Raw genomic sequence first — 24,368 nt, 5'->3', positions numbered from 1 at the left:
TGAAGTATCCTTATATAGGCTTGTAACTTAACAGCTATTGTCAGTCAGTCAAAAGATGTAACAAATAAATTAATCATTTATCTGTCATAAGACTTCAAACTACCATCAGCAGCTCATAACTTGACAAATCTTTCTATTTTTTTTTTACATATGTTTGTAATGATGTGCATGACATCAAAAAACTTCTTTGTTTGTATTTACAAAATTCAGGTGACTCTCATTTTTATTCTGAAGTGTTTTTAAAAATTTGTAAGGGGTCCGGATTGGATTCCAAATTTTTTGTTAGTTTTTCATTGTGTTATTCACCCATCTGTGCCAATAGGGAAACTTCTAGGGCTTCTCCCACCCGTATTTTAGGGCTATTGGGATGAAACAAGCTACAGTGTAACCCACATTTACCACTGTAAGCTCCCCAAGTTTCAGAACATTTCATTCATCCACTGATTTTTAGGAAACTTTTGAAGTTTTCACAAATAATTTTTTTTAAAAAACCCTCAAGAGCTATCCCCTTGGATTTCTTTACAATGGCACAGCATCACCAGGGCACCATTTCTCCCATGTTTCAGAAAGATTCACACGTCCACCAATTTTTAAGGAATATTTAAAGTTTTGCTCTCTCGCTGTCTCTGTCAGAATCCAGGCTGCAGAGCACCAATAACCATGCGCAGAGACCAGATTCTATCTAATATCTTTATTAAAGAAATATATAAAGTCAATAAAAACAAGTGAAGAATATAGTTCAGAAGCAGACCTTTCAGGAAAGGCCAAATATAGTCCAGGAAAATATTGTCCAATATAAGATATTAGAGTTCAAAGTTATAATCCACTTGACCGAAACACACACTATTGCCAAGCAATAGTGCGGGGAACTGTCCAAAGTCTTTCGAGGCTTAAGGTAAATCCGAAGGAAACTGGAAAACAAGGCTTGAAACTAGGAAGCAAGGTCCGTGGTAAAACGCAAGACAAGGCAAGACTTGAAACTTGTCTAGGTCAAACTTGAAACAAGGCAATCATGAAACATGAACTGAGTCCAGTGAAGTCCGTGAAACAAGGCGAGGCTGGAAACTTGATCCGGGAAACAGGGAACTGGAGTACGAAGTCTACACACGATCTCTCTCCTCAAGCTGAACAAATTGACTCCGCAAGGTTCCCCTTGCGGCAAAACCTCTATATAGGATCTTGTTTTCCCGCCAACAGAACACTTTCCCTGGAGAACAAGAAAGGAAACCAAACTCTATCCAGATGCATGACTCCTTAGAATTTCCCAAGGGAAGCAGACCTAATCAGCTAATTGTCTGGCAGCGATCCTGAGGCTCCGGCGATTAGCCTCCCTGGCTCCTCTATCTCTATTATAATTATCTTTTCGGGAAAACGGGGGAGAATTCTGCCCAAGGCTTGTTTGGTTAACTTCCTGAGGACAAACATCCTCCAGGTGGCGAGGCTCCGATTCAAGCTGAACCGGTGGAAATCCCAAATTTTCCTCCTCATCAGCCACAATAGCACTAGGAACGGGACTACAAGGCCCATGAGACATCACAGTCTCCTACCTCCACAAAACACAGATACTCAGGGGGAGAGGGAAGACACTTGAAGATCCTGAGCTTAAACTCTGTCATTGTTTTTTCCTCTTCTATGGTATATAAAAGCTGATATTGCTGGCTGCAGAGACTAGAGGCTGGCTGGTTCAAGGCAGCACTGTATTTTGATTGCATTTTGATTGGTTGGTACTAAACTAGAATTCTTCTTCTCACTTGACCCCAAAATGTATGTTTGTTTGTTGTTTGTACTGTATTAATATTGGCACGGCATCAAGAGCAACAGCAACACCCCCTGTGGCCACTTGGTATTTCAGAAAATATTAAAGCACACACACACACACATTGCACTTTGCAGAATTGGATTATACTTTTAAAACCACTAGAAAGGAAAGCAAGGCTAAAATTAAAATAGACTAGAAAATAAAGAAAGCAGTTTTGTAGAATTTTAAATTAAAGAAATCCAAAGGCGAAAAATTGAAAACCCCAAAAATGAAACCTAAACGGACCCCCTACACCGACACACAGAGAGAGAAAATGATCCTAAAAGGTTCCTAAACTCGGCTGTTATGATCCTAAAAGGAATCCTAGCTGAGGCAAACTAAGTTTGCATAGGCACATGCAAAAGTCTGCGAGAATGGACAAATTCATCTCCTAGCTAGTTGCTACCTTTAATCTCTGTCCCAGCTCGCTCGCAATGACAACAAAGGCAATGTGGCTACTTTATTTAAAGGAAATGCCAGGAGCACCTCCTCTCTTCCCCTCTCCCTCAGCTCTGATAGGCTGAGAAGAGCACATGACATACCAAGTTTCCCTGAACCACCCAGTAGAGTTTGCTTCCACTGAAGAAGAAGCTCACTCATTGCAACTTGTGAAGAGTAACAAACTTCTTATGAAAACTCCATAAAAGGTTGTTTTAATTTTTTTTTGGGGGGGGGGGAGGGTGCATGGCACTGTCTTCATAACATGAGTGGTAAGTACGAATTTACCAAAACACTTACCAACCACGACCCACATCCAAATTTTTGCACAACCCTGTTCTTTTGTCTGCATTATACAATTATCTCCAGCGCCAGGGGAGTGGGGAAAAAAGTGGATGGAGGAGAAAAATAGTGAAAGAAGAGCTCCCTGGGACATTTGGAGGGAGGCAAGAGGATCATGGTTCAGCTATAGTAACATAGAGCCACGGCATTCTATGTTTGTTTATTTCTTTATTCATTTAAGAGAATTACTAAAAAGAATTCCCTTCCAGTCCAGAACTTATCATAGGTATGTTTATATTTTAAGTACCTCTTGGTACATTATTAAAGCCGGCAACATTTGGAATTCTTTTCTATAGCAGCAGGCAAACTTGCTCACTTAAAAACAAACTTTTTTTTACGTGTCAGGAGCAACCAGAGTTGCTTCTGGAGTGAGAGAATTGGCCGTCTGCAAGGACGTTGCCCAGGGGACGCCCGGATGTTTTGATGTTTTTACCATCCTTGTGGGAGGCTTCTCTCATGTCCCCGCATGGAGCTGGAGCTGATAGAGGGAGCTCATCCACACTCTCCCCAGGTGGGATTCGAACCTGGCAGCTTTCAGGTCAGCAACCCAGCCTTCAAGTCACTTAGTCCACTACGCCATCTGGGGGCTCCAAAAACAAACATAACAGTGCTTTAGGAGGGGTAGAGGCATTATGTTTTTCTATCTGGTCTGCAAACTTCCTCTGCCCCTGAATAATGATTGTAATTTCAAGATTTAATTTCAAGCCATCCCTTAACAAAATGGTTGATGTCATTTATACCCTTAGGAAGTAGTGGTGATAATGATCCTTCCTTTCCTTTCCTTTTTTTCCCTCCCTCCCTCCCTCCCTTCCTCCCTCCCTTCCTTCCTTCCTTCCTTCCTCCTGCCCTTTTCTTCCTCTTTTCTCTTCCCTTTTCTTTGGCATCACAAGTGTTATCTTTCTTCTTTCTCAAGGAAGAGGCTGCTTGCAGATTGATAGCTATTGCTTTTATTAGTTTATTATGCATGGTGTGGAAAATATTAAATAGATCAATAGAAGAATAAAGCTGTTGCAAGTTGATCTCTGTGGAGAATGGCCTGCACAGGGTGTGGGGAGGAGGCTGTGGGAAGAATTATAGGGAGAAACAAATTAAATTTACACATTTCAGATAATCAGGCATGTGGTACCCTCTGTGGGTTCTCTAATCTAGCTTTTCTTAATTACATTCTTTGTAAGATGCATTGTTTCACTTTTCCCCCCACGGACTTATTTTTGTTGTGGGAGTGTGTAGTGTAATTACTAAGCTCCTGGCATTATTTCTGTTTTTATTATGAAATGTCAAGATTCTGAAGAGGAAAATTTCATGCACTATATAATGTCAATCATCCATCTTTATGAGATGGAACAGCATTCATTTTGTTCCTTTTTAAAAAAAAATGGAAGGGGGAGACAGGTACCACTTTTATGTAAGTCATTTTTAAAATGCTAGATTGGCCTGCTTTGTGCAGAAACTAAAAATTGCAGCTATATTATTTTGTGGATGGAGGAAGGGTTTTTAAAAATTTAGATTTTCTCTATTAATGCTTGGATGCTGGATCCCACCCAAAATCATAAGCAGCTATACAACGAATCAAACATTAGCTACATAGTGTTTTTTTAAAAGGCTGAATTTCAATAAGAGAAGTGGAAACGCATTACCCCATCCCTGTTTCTTTTCTCATGTAAATAGTGGCACTCTAAATAGGGCAATATCTTCTGTGTGCATCTCTCTAACAACCTGGAACTATGTTTATATAGAACCCCAACACTATGGAGTGCCACTGCCCATACATACATTATCCTTTCACACTAGCAATTTGGTATTGATTTGTGTGAAATCTCATGGCTTTATATAACATCTAGAGTATTCACCCAAATGAGTTTTTAAAAAACCAGACTGACATGGCAAGACTGGAACTCAGGAATAAATTACTGCAAGACAGACCAAAACTAGAAAAGGACAAAACCACAATACTAAGTGTTTGTAGCTCCCAAATGTGATCATTAAAACACATGCTCAACAAGCTACAACCCATTCTGTAAAATAATATCTCCCTCTCACAGGTTTAGGGTGGAAGGCCAATATCATGTTAACAAAAGTTACTCATCTGTTGTGTCCTATCCTCACTTAATGTGCTCAGCCTTTCCATAGCTCCACCATTGCCCAGAAATGTATATTTTTTTCCTCAGGTCAGTAGATTATGAGACCTACTGTGGTCCCATAATACCAAAACTAGCATATAAAAAAACAAATAAAAAAACCAAAATACAGTCATGGGAATAGCTTGACAGTATTTATATGAATAAATAATTTGTAGCCCAAATATCAGTTTGGTCTATGCAACTGCCAGAGCTTAAAACCAGCAACGGCCCTAGGTTTTTTCACTATGTAAGCAAACCTAGGGACGCACAGCCCGCCCCCCCCCCCCCGAAATTACGCCTCCCCCCAACACATCAGCGGCGGCGGTGCGCAGAACTCCAGGAAAGCCTTGCTTTCTCGCGAGAAGAGTGAGGACTTCCTCGTTCCACAGCAAGCGACCCAATGGTCACTGCCGCGGCGAGAGCACCCAGCAAGGGCTGCGCCCGAAGCGGCGGCTTCAACGGCTTCAATTACGAACCAGCCCTGCTTAAAACTTAAAAGACAGTATATTCTGTTCATTAGGACTTAGTATTCAATATGTCTGAATCAGATTCCTAAAACATCAGCCAGGTGATGCCCTAGTTCTTGGTGTTCACATGACAGCTGGGCACATGATTTGATCCTACTGTGTTTACTAACAGACGATCAAGGTATCAGCACCCAGGTGTTTGCTCCCAATGTGGACTGCTGTGCAGCAGAGAGGTGGCCGATACTGCAACAATAGAGACTTAAACATTCCCTGGTGTATATTGCAATACCAATGAATATCTCCCCCTCCTATTGATTGATCGATTTAATATTAATATAAAACAATTTAGTTGCAAATTACTGTTGTAATAATCCAGTTATAAACCATCAAAATACATAGACCATAATTCTCTATGTAAACACTCTTGCCTTAGAGCAAGGATCTTAGGAATTAGAAAGAATAATAACATAACAATATCATAGTTCAATGTATCCACTCAAGTCAGAATCCTTTCTAGACAAAGGGACACCAGACAAGAAATATGCTATTCTGATAAATGCTGGGATATTGATTAAGACCATCTCAACATTTGAATTTATGTTATTTATTTTAGAAAAATGCTCAGGTTTAACTTTTAGTGAATCTCCATTTTATCTAAATGACAGCAAGCATAACCATCTTAAATAAAACTTTTGGAATGCATTATTTGTTAGGGTTTTAAAAACAGTATGTCTGGAAAATAGGACTTATAGAATGCAGCATTGCCTCTGGACTAAACTTCTGTTTTTTTTTTTTCAATAGGATTTTCTCCCTTTATTCTTCAGTGACTCCGGTTATCTGTTCAAAACATCAGAAAGGATTCCAGTCAGTTAATGTACATCCAAGGGAGATCTAGGTAATGCTTAGCATAAGACACCCTTTTGATAAAATCAGAAGAGGTTTTCTTGTCTAGGTTATAAATTCACTTCTATAACGGCACTAGGAAGTAATTCTTCAAAGAAAGTTTCTTCAAAGATTCCACTTTGCTGGAGGGCACTGTCTGAGTGTTTGTCTACTTGGGGAGGTTGGCTTTCTGAGAACTCATTCCACTGGGATATAAGAATCAGATTTGATACTAATTTACATGAGCTTTATCTCAATGTGGCTCCACTGGTTACTGATACTGCAATTTGGGAGGAATTACCAGAACTCTGACTCACATTGCTTATAAGATGTTTCATTATTCACTTATTATGCAGGTTTTTCTTATTCTTTTCCAGTACTTAACACATACTTTCTATTTATCATCAAAGCACTTTCCATTTTGAATTACTATGAAAAAAAATCATTTTTAAAACTGCAAGTTATTTTTGTCATTGTTTGTGCCAGGCCTGCTATTCTGGTAAGCACAGTCAGCTACAAGAAAGAGTCTAGAGCAATGGTACTAATAGTTCTTCTTGCTTGAATTTCTAGAAGTTGATATCCAAAACACATGGGGGACCAGAGCTTGAAAAGTGCTTCTATAAAGGCCTACAACTAGATGCAGACTAGAATGAAAATACTGAAAAAGACAATATTCCACACCAGCTCTGCAGGGGGCTTCATTGACTACTTCTGTCCTGCTATAGTGCTGGGAGGGCGTTCTGGCCATCCAGTGGGACTGAATCTGGAAGAAAGGAAAGGGGCAATCCCCTTTCCTTCTCTGAGTCATGTGGGCACCCTTGTAAACATTAGCAACAGCATCTCAGGATGGTTAGGATAAAGTGAAATCACTGTGTGAGCAGTGGGGCCAGTTCTAAATCAGAACTGGCCCAATTGCTTACCCATCCACAATTTCTGACTTAACTCTGAGAGACATGTTGAGAGCATGTGGGTAAATAGGTAAAGGTAAAGGTTTTCCCCTGACAATAAGTCCAGTCGTGACCGACTCTGGGAGTTGGTGCTCATCTCCATTTCTAAGCCGAAGAGCCGCCGTTGTCCATAGACACCTCCAAGATCATGTGGCCGGCATGACTGCATGAAGTGCCGTTACCTTCCTGCCGGAGTGGTACCTATTGATCTACTCACATTTGCATGTTTTCGAACTGCTAGGTTGGCAGGAGCTGGGGCTAACAGTGGACACTCATTCTGCTCCTGGGATTTGAACCTGGCACCTTTTGGTCCGCAAGTTCAGCAGCTCAGCACTTTGACGCACTGTGCCACCAGGGGCCCCTGGGTAAATACTAAAGGAAAAAAAGGAGTACAATGGTAGGGGTCACACCTCCAAGCCAGATGGAAGTTTTCCCTAGAACAGATAAACACACTTTCAGAAAGGAGTGATGTAGTAGTAATGGGAGATTTCCACAAACCACTTATTCGTTAGAAATCAAACTCTATCATGAAAATCAGATCCAACAAATTCCTCACACTGCTGGAAGCAGTGGAATCGTTAAGTAAGAGTTACCATGTTCTTCTGGAGTTTGTTATGCAGCTGAAAAGGGAAGCCATGCATAGTCAGACACATATTCTAGACTTCATAAAAGCTGATTCCAGTAAACTTGGGGAAATCTTTGGTGAGATTCCATGATTAGGAATACTAAGATGATGGGAGTTTCTTAAAAATGAGATACTGAAGATACTATTTCAAACAGTTCCAATTAAGGAAGAAAATGAAAGATGCCTGAAGAAACCAGAATGGATGTCTAAGGAACTTTCAGCTGAGCTAATATTCAAAAAGGATAAGAAATGGAAAAACAGGGGAAATCACCAAAGAGGAATTCAAACAAATTACCAGCACAAGCTAAAGAGGTTAAAACAATGAAGAACTTTTTAGGTTGTATCCATAGCAAAAGGAAGAGCAAGGAAACTGTGTGATCATTGTACGGAAAAGACTGTAAAAAGTGGACAGAGAAAAGTCCTTATCAACTTCTTTGCCTCTGTGGTCTCCCAAAGAGAAAACAGTGCTCAATAAGAAGAAAGTGGAGCAGGTGATTCAGTAGGAGAAATGCAGTGCATAATAGGTAAAAAGTAGTGCTGAAATACCTGGTTACTCTAAATGCATTTAAATCTCCAAAGCAAGGTGAATTATATCCAGGTATATTAAAAGAAAAAGCAGAAGTAATCTCAGAATCACTGACAATTTTTGAGAATTCATGGAGAGCAGGAGAAGAACCAGCAGACTGGAAGAGGGCAAATGTTGTCCCTATCTTCAAAAGTTAACAAAAGAGGACTCAAACAATTACCACCCAGTTACTCTAACATCAATACCAGGAACTATTCTAGAAGCGATCATTAAACAGACAGTTGGTAAGCACTTGGAAAAGAATGCTGTGATCACTAAATGTCGGTATGGGTCTCAAAAATAGGCAAGGCAGGGGCATTTTACTCCAGCGCTTTGAACATACTCTGTACTCATTCTCTCAGTTCAGTTGTTATTGTAAAAAATGGTATAAAAGTATAAACATGTATACAATTAATGTGCATAATTTGCATAAGTGGAATGCAAATTAGAATAATACATATTTAGAATATTTTGCTTAAAGTGACAATTTGTGTTGCCCAGATCACACCACATACCAATAATTCATATTATTCAGCCCATACAAGAAATGACTTCCAAATGTTATAGCCCTTATGTGGAACACTGTGATGTGGAAGCAACTTTCACATGAAATTAGGAAAAATATTAAGTCTGTCATTGCTTCAACCAAGCATGGGCAAACTAAGGCCCATGGCCAGGACACGGCTCTCTGGGCGCTTCCGCCCAGCCCTCCAAATTTTCCCCATCCTCTAGGCACAAGGAAGCAGAGGCCCACTGCATCCTTATGCTGAAAGGATGAAGGAGGAGGCATGTAGCAGCTGGGAGCCCTCTGGATTGCTCTCAGTCTGCCACATACCTGCCTTCCTCGCATCCTCATCCTAGCATAAGGATGGGGTGAACGGCCCTGTCCTGATGCCAGGAGAAGAGGCAGGCAGCAGGTGAAGTAGCTCCAAAGCCTCCTCGGCCCCCACCTGTCTCTCCCTTCTCCAGGGGTCAGGACAAGGTGTGGCCCCATCCTGATGCCAAGAGAAGCCTGGTCTGAGAGAGGAGACAAGCAGGGGGCAAAGGAGCTCCAAAGCCCTCTCAGCCCCTGCCTGTCTCTCCTGTGGCCCTATCCTGATGCTGGGAGAAGCCTGGTATGGGGGAGGAGACAAGTGGGGGCTGAAGGAGATCCAAATCTCCCTTGGCCCCTACCTGTCTCCCTTCTCGCTGAGTGAGGAAGAGGCAAGACCTCAGAAGGGATTGATTCTGATTCTGACAGAAGGGAGAGGCAAGCAGGGGCTGAGAGAGCTCCAAAGCCTCAACCTCCTCCCAGCATAAGGATGGGGCGTGCAGTCTCATGTACGGAGGAAAGCAAAAGAGTCACCTGCCCCAGCCCCTCCCTCCCACTTTTGGCCCTGCCCCCTGTCACGCCCCCTCCTGGGCTTGCTCCATTCCAGCCCTGCCCCTCCCAAGGCCACCCCACCCTCCCTCCTGGCCCAGCCCTATCTCCTGGCCCGCCCTCTTGGCTGGATCCGCAATGCAGCCCCAAGGCAAAAAAGTTTGTCCATACCTGGTTTCAACTGAAAGGTTTGCAGACCTTAAGAGAATCCAGTATAGTAGTAGTTATAATGTTGGACTATGTCTCGCAGATCTGGGTTCTAATCCCTGATCAGCCATGGAAAACCACTAGGTAACCTTAAACAAATCACACAATTTCATCCCCCACCCCCAACAAATCTTGTCAATAAAATTCAATTATAGGTTTGCCATTGTTAGGGAATTTTCCAAAAATAGCAGAGCATCCAAAAATACAAACAGGATACTTAATTGAGCAGTCAGCTCACAGCAAGCAGAAAGGTGAAGGGTTGTGAGGCTGCAAAAGAATTTTTAAGCTTAGCAGGCAAAGATGCAGAGTTCAGTCTTTAAAGTTACCAAAATAAGATTGCTTTACAAATAAGAACTACATTCCGTGATAGGAAAGAATTGGATCTAAGCTTCTTTCTCTAACTCCATAACTTTTACATTCCAAAACAAGAGGAAAAACCTCCAAACGCTAAATCTTCAAACACACAGAGTAGAGAGAGGTCAGTTTCTAGAAATGATAGGCCCTTTGGAAATAATGTTAATGAAAGCATGTTCATTACAGGTGGCCTGCACTTAATTAAGGCAAGCAGAGCACCTGCTGACCCTCAGATCCAAATGTCCTACCATATGTATATAAATAAACATATACAGTGAGGTTGGATAGAAAATAGTACAGAGAAGCAGATCAATTATACAGCATTCTGAGTCCCAGGGAACAATCATCTGTCATATCTTCCCATCCTAATAATAGCCAGCAACTGTTTCTACAATGTTGAGATTATTCCTTTGTTTAATATTGTTTTCACTTAAAATGGAGATTTCTAGAAGTTGCCCGGAGGAAGAGTCCTGACCTCCATTCTATCTATGTTTTTGCTAATATAATTAGTTTGATTTTCACCCCTGCAACAGACGAGTGGCGTTTCAGGTATGGCCATTTTCTCATGTTAGCCTGATTACATCTCCTTCCTGCTGGCTAATAAAGCGTATTTTCCACTGGACTTCTGACCTTTCTTAATCTTTCATGTAGCAGCAGTTTGATACAAACCCAAACATAATTGTTTATAGCCTTTTATCATAGCAGAAGGACCTTTGGAATGGTCTTCCAACATTTCTTGTTAGCATGCTAATTTATTAGATACAGAGTTCAAGCCATGCTATTCTCAATAGAAGCACATCCCATATAAGAGAACATCTTAAATCTTGAGTGTTTGGAGAGAGAAAAATGATGAAAACTTGAGCAACTTTGGTTTGGAAATAGAAAAGAAATAGCAGGTGTTGAAGAGGGAGTACAGTTGTTCATACCCATTCTTAGAAACCCATCAAACAGACCTTGGGAAAAGTACTTTTTAGATTACAACTTCCAATATCCCTCAACCAAGAAGAGGGAAAGAGACCTGGGATCTGTTGTCTAAAAAGTAAATTTTCAAAACTTAAAATATGTATCACTCTGCCCCAGTCCCTCAGCAGTTTTCTATGACCAAGCAGGGATTTGAACTCTGCTCTCCCAGTGTCCTGGTCTAACACACAAACCACTATACTATACTCTCTCTCTTATTTTACATTGCTGCACTGAAGCTCTTACTAGAATGCAGATTAAAATTTCATTCTTGATTCAACTTCTTTCCCCATCCTGATCTGATCTTGTAGGAGACGGAAACAGATGTATGAAGTCATAAATTTTAGTTTCAGCTCAAGCATTTCTTCCTTTCTACCATACACTACTACACCATGAGGCAGCATGCCATTAATTTTCTCTTCCTGCTCCTCCCGCTTTGCCCACCGTTTGCTGCTTGTCCTCTGCCATAGAGTGAAAATTGTGGGAGATGCAATTGAAAATGCTATCTCTCTCATGAGATAATAGTCTCAAAATTAACCTAAAGTAAATCTATCAAGGGGTTTTTTAGGAAAAAATTGTTGACCAGTGGGTGCTGCTGCCTTTCTCCAAGGCCAAGTTCGACTTGCCCAAAGTCTCCCAGTGGTTTTCCATAGTCAAGCATAGATTTGAGCCCTGGGACCTTATCACATTGAGGTCCAATTTACAAGTGATAGCAGCGGGATTCGCCATGCATCGTGGCAAATCCAGTGGGCAGTGGGGCAACCCGTCTCCCTGCATCACCACGCATACTCATCCCATGGGGGAAGTTGCTGCCCACCTTCCCCCTGCTCTAGCCACGTTATACTCTATGAGAACATAGGAAGCCTCACATGTTCTCTATTCAAAGCCCTAGGATGCTTACATCATGGAAGGACAGAGTCCTGCCAAAAGTAGATAGGCACCATCTGATGGCCTCTGGCAGGCTTTGTCCTCCCAGCATGCTGCAAGCATCCTAGGACACTGAAAATGACAACAAACCTATGGTTGTTGAATATTTTTTTCATTTTTCATTTAAAATCAGACCATTTAAAACCACTCAAAACAATTTTAAATAATTCAGGTCATAATACATGCACAAATGAGATAAAAATCGGTTCATCAAAATCCATGTTTTGACTTGGTGCACGAGTGATCTCAAAGATGGTGCCAATCTGACCTTTTCAAGGAAGCTATTCCACAATACATGGGCAGAGAAGGCTGTCATCCATCTCCTTTCACAAAGTATTTTCTTAACCAGTGGAACATACAGGAAGGCTCCTCAATTGGCCCTCCACTCTCAGACAGGCATATAGAGAGGGAAGGGTGCTTTCTCAAGTATGTTTCTTTTTTCCCAGTAGCTTCTACTTTTTAAAAACAAAGTGTGCATGAAATGAAGAATTTAAGATCGTGTTGGCCTGCCTCCCCCCCTCCCCCCAGTTATTACTGCCATGTATTTTAATGAACACAGAAGGTTGGAGATAGGCATGTCCTTAATTTAAATGGGAGAATTGGTCTGTTACCAAGATGTTCTTTAATTGGTATCCTTCACTAGCAACTGTCAGTTCCTATCAGTCCTTTTCCTCCTCTTCGTGCCTAAAGAGCACTCCATGTATGGCTTGATTAGTTGTGAGAGAGGATTTTTAACAGCTCTTCCACACTTTAAGATTTGGAACATCATGTCAGCCTGCCTATGTTTATTGTTACTGTAGGATGGGAACTCATTGTTCCTCCAAGATTAAATTAACTATCTTCTTCCTCCCTCCCCCAGCTCTGGGTTACTCTTGCTGAGTAAGGATGACACAACTAACACAATTAGCACATGCTTATTTTTATATATAAAAAGGATAAAGAGCAAGTACAGACATCAACTCTCAATCAAATTGGTGGGGAGGATAGAGAGACTTTAATTTTTTTCTGTTATTGTCTCTCTATTATTGTCCCAAACCAGATCAGAAGTCTCCTACTTGCTTTTCTGGCCCAGAATTATAGCTCCCATCTGGTTCAGTGAAAGCTTTCCTTCTGGTACAGTAAGTAAAGGGAGGCAATCTGGATCAGGACCATACTTGGAGCAAATGTCCAAGCATTATCCTTTACTTTTAAAAAACCTTCTCTGTTGATATGTTTACTCTGATCCAAAATTTGCTTAATTAATCATGTCCAAAACATCCCAAAAGTGTGATACAGGTTACCCAAGATACAAAATAACTATATTTCTTCCAAAATCGTATTATTGGTTGTCAAGACTTTTGGAGATGGCAATTCCAGATTTTGGGAATGTTACTATTTTGAATCACAGAATCCTTCAGATAGTATGAATAGTTTTTCCAAGCTCTGGCCAAATGTCCTATCAAATGAGTTTTACATTCCTCGTTTTCTACTTATTAAAAAATATTGGTGAAAAGCTGAAGAAAGATTCTTGCACTCCTCCTAGGACCACAAATAAGACTGGAGTATAACCTTCCAAATGGTACCATCCATGAGCAATCTTTCCTACAATTTTTAAAATCCAATTTTCTTTATTTTTTCTTTTTAAAAAATGAGATTAACATAAGTAAAAGTACAGACACACTTTTAGCCAGCCATTGATTCACATTTGTTTCAGATTGAGAGCTCAGACCAAATTGCTACTGAATCCAGACCTTAGGCAACCCTGTATTAAAGCATCTCCAGGAAAGCATTTGTTTAAGAAGTGACACAAAACGGTCTCTTTTGATATTAAGAGAAATGCTATATAACATTTTCTGATGATACTGACTTAGAGTTTGACACACACTTAAGATAACCTTCCATTATTATTATTATTTTCATTTTGTATAGGGAAAACGGGTGGAAATACCAGGGAATAAAAGAGCCTGTCATTAGCTGACATACTGTGTCTATAATTACTTACTTTGTTCCAGAAGCCATTACCATGATAAATTTGCAGTTTCCCCATCTGCCAGGACTAGTAATGTGGAATACATCTAACAACTGAATTTGCATATAGAAAGTATCATTGACCTTTGAATATAAAAGGACAGAGATTTACAAGGACGCCTGTTCAAAACAAACTGCTTAGATTAGGTGACGCAGGACTGCATATGTTGTGACTGCACCTTCGGGGATTATGGTTGATGGGGATGGAATTCGAAGAGGAAGAAAAAACCCTCGTGATGAGGGTTCACTGGAGGAGTTGCGCAGGAAGCGACTTAGAGAGCTATATGGGGGATCTTCTGAGGAAGATTCAGATGGGGAGATGGATGCTGAGGAACAGGTGGTGGCTGGGGAAGCGGGCACTGAATGGGCACAGCCACCGGAGATGTCTGGGGATTTGGGGTCTATGGATACTTCTGAACCTGGGGTTTCTGCAGGAGCTGATCCCAATTGGGATGCTTGGAGAAGGGAGGATGGTTCTTTAAGTGTTCATGGGGCTAAGTGTGGGCAGGATGATTGGGACTCCGACGAATTGCTAGGTACTCCAGATCCATGAGCTCTAGCTGTGTGGAGCTCAGACTCTGAGTAGATTTGGGACACCTGGTGTTTGGGTGTGAGTGTTTGGTCACCCAGGAGGAAGGGGAATAAAATGGGAATGTTATATATGTTTAACATAATTCTTAGGAGTATTGGACTCCAAATACATTGTGAGCTGTACAAAAGTCTTGAAAAACTCTGTGATAACATTTGAGAAGAGAAGCATTACACTTGCTGGATGTCATAGATAGGTAGAGATATAGGTCACAACTCATTGGATCCTAGGACTGGGTTATAATTTATCTCAAGACAAGGGTGGACAGACACATGTGTCCAGTTGCTGAATGATAACCTGAAATGTATTTACCTTAATGAGACTAGCAATTGGGTTTAGATCAGTACAGATAGGATATCCAAAATGATTGAAACCAGAACTGACTGGAATTTTAGGTTGTTGTTGTTGTTGTTGTTGTTGTTGTTGTTGTTATTATTATTAGAATATCTCTACTTGCATATACATAAGATATCTTAGAGATGGATCCAAGTTTAAACACAAAAAATATCTTTCATATACACCTTATACACATAACTTGAAGGCAGCTTTATACAATAGGTTTAATAATTTTTGCATAACTTTATTATTATTATTTTGTTTATTTTTGTTTATTTTACCGCTTTGAGCCTCCGCATGGAGAGAAAAAGTGGGATATAAATAAACAAAATAAATGATATCAATTTTGTGTCAACTGAACCATCAAAAAGCAGATGTGTCTCTCTGTGGACAATTTTGGAATATTTCAAAATTCCAAATAAAATAGGCCCTATCTGTAATTCCTGTTTAGTATGAAATAGATTATAAGCCATTTTGGGCTGAAATACCCTCCCTTACATTTTCCAAAACTATTCTACCCCTGAATAAATTCGGGAGAGGTGGCAGAGAAGAAGTCATTTTTTTAAAAGGGAACTTTTTTTCCCCAAGATTCTGAAGCAGTGCTTCCCATTTCCCCTATTGAACTTTTCAAAGCAGTCAACATTCCTTTTGATTCCACTGCTTGCAAAATTGTGAGCCCATCTCTGGTATCCAGAAAGATAGCAGTGCTATCTTAAAAAGTCCTCCTTATCAGAGTTTGGAAATTTACTTTGTGAACTATAACTACCTGAATTAGCCTCAGCCCCCAGGATATGGGCCTATATTTTGAGCTACAAGTGACAAAATTATCAAGGCATTTCAGGAAGTATAATCCATGGGAATATGATTAGTGTGGGTTTTTAAAAAAAATAAAAGTTTTTAAAAGCAAGAATAACACCCCTGCAAGGTTATTCAGGTAAAAGACAACCACTACTATTATGTAATTTCAAAGAAATGTATTATTTTCTCCTATGATTAGAGGATGGGATTAGTTCACTAACATTCACACATCAGGTTCTCAAAACATTTCCCTATATGTTCAGTGCAGCTCTAATCCTAACTAGCATTTCCAATCCACTGAAAACTCAACATATATTCAAGAATCCATTTTGTTCTTGCATGGCAAGCCCATGTATGCTTTGTTTTTGTTGACTTGTTAGGATTTTTTTTTTTTACTAAAAACACTACACAAATATAAGAGATGCTTTGGTGAACCTCAAGTTTGTAATTACAACAAGTAACAACAAAAGAGAACATTCCATGACATGTTGACTAAAAATTCAAAGATCGGAAAGAGAGCCTGTGAATAAGACAAATGAAGTTGGGAGGGATGAGATAAATGACGGTACCAAGAGAATGCTATAACAAAACTGTCACAAACTTCATTGATGTTACTTCTGAAGAAAAGACAAAACAGAACTACAAAAAGACAAATGGGGCATGGGAAAGAAATCAATAAAAAGAAGAGAACTATTTTGAAGTACAACACTCTATTCAATACTTTGCTAAGTCTAGTTTCACTGGAAAAAACAATAGCAGGTCATCTCAGGCGCCCATAACAAATATTTTGGGATACTCGATTATTAAAGAATTTCAGAAGCACTGCCATTACAGATGGATTTTTTGAAATTAAAACAAATAGGGATCTGCAGGAAACAAGCAGGACTATGAAAATGTCTAGGTTAATTTGCCTAAAATATCAAAGTAGACTCCAGCACCCCCACCCCTTCAAATTTACAGTAGATGATATTTCAACCAAAATTCAATTCATCCAGCTGGGCAACATTCATGTCATCGCTCCAGAGAAGTATGGTTGATGAACTGACAAGGCATGTTTCCAAGATGAATGAATACAGCTGGCTGGATCTCTGCTTTAAAATGATGGCAGCTCGGAAGATGACTTTAGCTTGCACAGAGTTAGAAGAAATGGTTGGGGATTATGCCACTAAACCATCATGGAGGCCAAAAGGGCAACATGACAATCCATCAAAGTCACAACCTATTTCTAGAATGCTGCAACCCACAAATCTGATATCCATGAGATCTGAACTGCCATCACAAAAATGTGCAAATTGCAGCCCCATCAGTTTTTTCTGGCTTGAAATGCTCTGAGGCCCTTTCCACACAGCTGTATCAAATCCACCTTGAAATGGATTATATGGACATGTGGACTCAGATAATCCAGTTCAAAGCAGATATTGTGGATTATCTGCCTTGATATTATGGATTACTCATTACCACAAGAGATGATATACCTTATCTAGAAGCTAAGAGCAATCTTATAATCATCAGGTAAGCCTGTATGCTTTAGTTATTACTATCTGAGCTAATCATAACCCTTGCCTTTCCTGGGGATCAGACATGCCAGAGGGGAACTGGCTGAGTGGTTGCAGGTGGTGGTGAATGTCTCTTTAAGAGACATATTCTGGTTTCTCTTCAGATCATATAAATCTTTCACCTCTTTAAGAGAAGGCAAAATTCCAACAAGTTTGAAAGAGGCGGTCGTGAGGCCACTATTAAAAAAGCCATCATGGGTCCCACCCAATTAAATAATTATCAACCAGTATCGAATTTCCCTTTTCTGGGCAAGGTTCTGGAAAGTGTGGTGGCCTCGGAACTTCAGGGATTCTTGGAATAAATGAATTATTTAGATCCTTACTAGTCCAGCTTCAGGCCAAGCCACAGAACGGAAACGGCTTTGGTCACCTTGGTGAATGATCTTTGCAAAGAGCTCAACAGGGGAATTGTGTCCCTGTTGGTTCTAGGACATCTCAGCAGCTTTTGATACCATAGATCATGGTGTCCTCCTGGGCCAGCTTGCTGAGATGGGGCTAGGGGGCACTGTTTTGCAGTGACTCCAGTCCTTGAAGGGCCAGTCACTGAAGATAGTGCTGGGGGACTCCTGTTTGAACCCCTGGCCTTTGTCCTGTGGGGTTCCTTAGGGGTCTGTTTTATCCCCCATGCTTTTTAACATCTACATGAAGCAACTGGGTGAGATCATCCAGAATTTTGAGTGTGGTGTCACCTCTACACAGATGACACCCAACTCTGCTACTCTTTTCCACTCAATTCCAAAGAAGCCGTGCTGATCCTGAAACAGTGTCTGATGACGGTAACGGACTGGATGAGTGCAAACAAACTGAAACTCAATCCTGACAAGACAGAGGTCCTCCTGGTCAGTCAAAAAGTTGACTGTCACATACAGACTAGATTACTGTAATGTGCTTTATGTAGGGCTGCCTTTGAAGACTGTCTGGAATCTTCAGCTGGTACAAAGATCTGCGACCAGGCTGCTCACTGGAGCACTGTACAGGTGAACCGCCTTGTTGTGGCAGCTCCATTGGCTACGAGTTTGCTTCCATGGGCAATTCGAGCTGTTGATTGTAACCGTAAAAACCCTGAACAGTTCAGGCCCAACCTATCTTTCTGACCGCAACTCCCGATAAAAGCCTGCCCAAGCACTAAGATCTGCTGGAGAAACAGTGTTCTCAGTCCAACCCCATCTCAGGTATGGGTGGTAGGAATGAGAAAGGAGGCCTTCTCGATGGTGGCTCCTCAACTTTGGAACTCCCTCTCTAAGGACATCAGGATGGCTCCCTCCTTGTTGTCCTTTAGAAAACAAAATAAAAACCTTTCTCTAGAAGGATGCCTTTGGGGGAGACAATTGATGGACTTCGTTAAATGGCAATATACTTGGTGATTATGGCAATGAGATGGAGCTGGTTTTAAATATGGTTGATTTTAAATACTCTTTTATCATGTATTCTCATTTTAATTTTTGGATAAGTGATGTTTTGTATTTTGAGTTGATATTGTCTTATGCTTGAACAACATCGAATTGTTAGCTGCTGAGTCCCTCCACGAGGAAGAGAGGGTAGGATATAAAACCAAGTAAATAAATAATGGGATACTAGCTGCTCCTGCTAATTCATTCAAATTTATTTATTTATTTATTACATCACTTCTACCCCACCCTTCTCACCCATCAGGGGACTCAGGGCGGCTCACAATATAAACATATACATCAAAAACAATTTATATCAAATTTAAAAATCCATTACGATTAAAAATTACACTAAAAGCAGGAGCATACATTAAAAGACATATAATTATACATTTAAATATACATTCAAGGCGCTTTTCATGTCCCAGTGGGGTCCGTCAGTGAGTCATATATTCATATCTCATTTCTGCTACTACTCTTGCTCAAACGCCTGGTCCCATAACCACGTTTTCATTCTTTTTCGGAAGGATAGGAGGGAGGGAGTCTGCCTAATTTCATTTGGGAGGGCATTCCATAGGCGGGGGGGGGGGGGGGGGGTCACCACTGAAAAAGCCCTGTCCCTCATCTCCGCCAGCCACACCTGTGAGTCTGGCAGGACCAAGAGCAGGGCCTCCCCAAATGCCTTAGGGATGGCTCTGTTTCCACATGTCTTGCCTCCCTCAGGGATTACACTATATTCTAAATTATATGATTGTGATGGTTGCTTCAACATTACTGGTGTGACATTTCCACTCTGTGTTCTAGTACAGTTTTGAAAGATGTTGTCCCAGCTGCCAAAGGTATTTTGTGGGGTAGTTTTCAACACCTTGGATTGCTTCTTTATAATTGAAATTAAAAACTAGAGCAGATTAATCATCCAATTGTCATGGAATATCCCAACCAACAGAATGGTTCAAAGCTACAAATATGTGTTCTGACAGTACAGTAGAACCCCTATATCTGTGTGGCATACATTCCAAGATCCCCCATGGAAGCTTGAAACTGATAATAGTGAAAGCTAAATTTGACTTTTCTTGGGCCAGATGCATAAATTAGAACAGTGGTTCTCAACCTGGGGTCTTCAGATGTTTTTACCAGCTGTTAGGATTTCTGGGAGTTGAAGGCCAAAAACATCTGGGAACCCCAGTTTGAGAACCACAGGCATAGAATAACACTGGAGAACCTAGAGTGGCCTACAAATACTTCTAGGGGAATATTTTTTGAAGCCATGGCAAGTGAAACAAAGGATATCTAATCCATAAATAAGAGGGCAGTACTGTATTCATAATTCATTCAATTAGTTTGCATTTTAAATTATATTTATATAAAACCATAGGAGGATGTTTATCTTATAGTTATTATTTAAAGCAGTTTCTATTAAGAAATCTGGAAGCAATGACAATGGCACTTATGATATACAATAGAGTTCTGGTTATCCAAGATAAACAGGTGGGCTGAATGTCAGATAACCAGAACTGTTAGATAATAGGGAGGCCCTATTATCCCTCCCGGCAAGCCGGGTCCTTACGGAAGGGAAGAGCCTCCTCCCTTCGGCAAGCGCCTAGTTTAGGGAAGCCCGGTGCATGTTGCTAGGCAGCAACATGCACCGGGCTTCCCTGAACTGGATGCTTGCTGAAGGGAAAAGTCTCATCCCTCTGGCAAGCACGTCAGATAATACGGTAAGTTGGATAACCAGAAGTCGGTTAACAGGAACACTACTGTATGTAAAAGCACATTGTATAAAAATAATAAAACCTTTTTTCCAAAGAATGGTACCTGTTTGGTTTTATTTTTTTAAGATGCCATGTAAAATTTCTAAATTGTACTTAACTAGAAGTAAATTCCATTGAGATCAGCACTTCTGACTAGAGATGCACAGGATTGCATTGCTGAAATACTGTCCACATCCCTTTTTTATATGTGTGTCATGCGATTTCACTCTGTTCCCCCGCCCATCAGCACTTTTGTAATTATTCTATTGTTTACCGCTATTTTTATTGCTTATGATATTTTCATTTTACTGTGAACTGCCCTGGGGTATATTTTATGAAGAGCTGTATATAAATGTACCAAATAAGTACACACAAACACGTAGAGTGTGTTTCAGCAATAAACCTAGCTGTTTTGAAATGCAACCTATAGTGAAATCAATGCAATTTATGTTTTTTAGGCTGAACACAACATCCCATTCCAAACATGAATTCTCTTTTGCTTTCTGTGCTACTTTAATGGTTCTTTGGTGGCCTCCAGTTAACTGATAGGAACAGGACCAGGGACTCTTCACAAGAAATAAAGTACAAATGAGTGTTGAGCAAGTCAGAAAGGACACCGAAGGTCACCGTATGGGTTATGAAGAAAAATCATGAGATTACGACAAATGAGGAAAAGGAGCTATGAGCAATAAGGTATACAAAATTTTTGCTACACAAAATTCTTATGAAGTCTAACACTTTTACATCTAAACATAAAAAGAGTTACCTAGTTATCTAGCACAGGGCATCAAAAACTTTTTCCACTCAGGACGATCCACATGTTCAGAGGCACATGTGAAGAGGTCCTAGGTGGTATTCGGGAACCTTTTACTGTTTCCAAATTTTTGTGACCCCATCATTTAGCTAAAGGGACTCACAGTTTTGAAAAGCAGTGGTTTAGCACAACGCTTCTTGAATTGTGAGTTGCAACCCAATTGGGGACCTGTAACTCAATCTATGGAGCCCCCAGTGGTGCAGTGGGTTAAATCACTGAGCTGCTGAACTTGCTGACTGAAAGGCTGGCAGTTCGAATCGAGGGAGCGGAGTGAGCTCCCGCTATTAGCCCCAGTTTCTGCCAACCTAGCAGTTTGAAAACATGCAAATGTGAGTAGATCAATAGATATCGCTTCTGCAGAAAGGTAGTGGCACTCCATGCAGTCATGCTGGCCATATGACCTAGGAGGTGTCTATGGACAATGCCGGTTCTTCAGCTTAGAAATGGAAATGAGCACCAACCTCCAGAGTCAGACATGACTGGACTTAATGTCAGGGGAAACCTTTACCCTAACTGAATCTGGAGTTCACAAAGGGCGCCACCCCCCTCCCCGCACTTCTAATTTCATTTTGCAAAGAAGACCCAGAAACAAGCAAGCACAGCAGCAGGTAGGCAAGCAGCCATTTCTCCAGCCAACCATCAAAAGGAGGCTTGTCTTTCAGCCCCCTCTCACCTCCCCTCCACTTCTACCCTCCCCTTAACAACAATTCAGATCACATGCAAAATCCTGCCTCCTCCCCTCTTCCCCTACAGCATTTTTCTCACATGAGCAAAAAGAGGGAGAAAGAGATGGAGCAGGAGGTGAGGAGCTAACCTTAGCTGACTCAGCTGCAAACCCATATCTGGCTCTCTTTGGTCCCTTCCACACAGCTGTAACAAATCGACATTGAACTGAATTATATGGTAGTGTGGACTCCGATAATCCAGTTCAAAGCAAATATGGGAGATTATCTGCCTTGATATTCTGGGTTATTCTCTTCCTCCTCCTCTTCTCCCTTTCTGCTCCCTCCTCACTTCTTTTCTTCTCTTCCATTCTCCCCTCCTTTCTTTTGGGGAGGGGGAGAAGAACCAGAAAATCAACTGATTTTGCTTGATCTACATTTTAAGTTTCAGAAATATAGTAGAGTCTCACTTATCCAACATAAACGGGCCAGCAGAATGTTGGATAAGCGAATATGTTGGATAATAAGGAGGGATTAAGGAAAAGCCTATTACACATCAAATTAGGTTATGATTTTAAAAATTAAGCACCAAAACATCACGTTTAACAACAAATTTTACAGAAAAAGTAGTTCAATACACAGTAATGCTATGTAGTAATTACTGTATTTACGAATTTAGCACCAAAATATCACGATGTATTGAAAACATTGACTACAAAAATGTGTTGGATAATCCAAAATGTTGGATACGCGAGTGTTGGATAAGTGAGACTCTAGTGTACTTCTTATTTTGATTCTAAACAGTTGGGTTCATATTAAACCCTATTAAAATGTCAGCAATCTGCCTTTAAAACTTCAAGAAGAATTTGCCCACAACATGTGCAAGAAGGGGCGGGGGGGGGATTACTACTAGTTATTTGTCTTCGATGGAAAAAAGAATATGGGTTGCTTACATGCATGTGAAGAGACCATGACAGAAACAAGAGGGAGGTGTGTGAAGGTCCATTTCAGGCACATGGCTCGCCCTGCAACCTGGGATATTTTAAGTTGAAGGTATGGACCCCCCCAAACATCTCATTGTAGTTCCCCAATTCAGGAGTAAAAGAGAGAGAGCCATTTCAGGCTGCAAACCAAGCATGCCAGCATGGCATGAAAAATGTTGAAGATGCTCTACATCCTGCAGTATAAATTATTCAGACCAGGTTTAATTCTTTATGTAAAAATAAACAAGCACAATCATCTCATTAGTATGCCAATTGGCTTTCATCTTTAATAAAAAGTAAAATTATATGTATACCAAAGAATTGCTTTAAAATAAATTTCTTGATGTTTTATTATTAATAAATGTTTGATTTGTCTACCTATTTTATATACCCATATACCCGGGGTCACATAAACATTTTGTGGGCAAAAAGGGGCCTCAATAGGAAAATGTTTATAAAGCTCTAAGCTAGCATGACCACATTTTTCTTCAGACTTCGGATGCATTTGTGGTTGCCCAAGACTTAAGTCAATATGTGGTCCTTACCTTCATATAAACTACTAACTGGCAACACAGTGTAATCTAGCAGAGTAGTGTTGCCATGTGAGTCACCATCACCATTACCATCATCACAACAGTGATTATTGCAGCTGTGTTGTTATTGAGTGCTTTCAATTCATTTCTGAATTACAGCAATCCTAAGTGAACCTATCACCGCATTTTGTCCTCACTCTTTTCTTATTAATAAGATTGACCATCTTGACCAAACTTGGATGTTGCTTGGCCATAGATGTCCTGGTGGTTTTCATCTGTGAATTCTTGGAGGGTATGAAAAGTTTAGAGATAGAGAGACAGCATAGTGTAGTGTATTGATCTGAGAGATGGACTACAGTTGTGACTTGATTCCCCACTCAGCCATGGAAAACCAGTGGTTGATCTTGGGCAAGTCACACACTCTCAGCCCCAGAAAACCCAATAAAACAGGAAATAACACTTTCAAACCAGGAACAGATTTCCTTATTCAGAGGCTGATGGCCATCTGTCAGGAGTGGTTTGATGATATGCTATGATTTCTGTTCCTGGTTGATAAATGTCATTTCCTAATTGGTTCTGTCATAAAAACATGGTGTAATGTTATTACACTGCCAAAACTTTGTCTTTGCACAAGGGACATCGTCCTATAAATAGCACATTATGATATGTTGAGTCTCTCTCCACCCATTTAACAAGGTTTCAGGCACAAAAACAGTGACTTTCAAAGTAAATACAACCCAATGAAACAGGAAATAACACTTTCAAACCAGGAACAGATTTTTGTTATCATTTGTTATCATTTTAAAAAATTATAAAAGCTTTGAAAATTTGCCAAAAATCTGAAGATACATCAAACATTCTGGTGAGCTAACAGTGGTAAATGTGTTCTTCCACTGTAGCAAGTTAGCTACAGTGGAAGAGCTATCAGGATAGCTCAAAAAATGAGGGAGAGAGAGCCT

This window comes from Anolis carolinensis, chromosome 2 (assembly GCF_035594765.1).
Source record: "Anolis carolinensis isolate JA03-04 chromosome 2, rAnoCar3.1.pri, whole genome shotgun sequence".
NCBI lineage: Eukaryota > Metazoa > Chordata > Lepidosauria > Squamata > Dactyloidae > Anolis > Anolis carolinensis.
Note: the sequence above shows the minus strand (reverse complement) of the source record.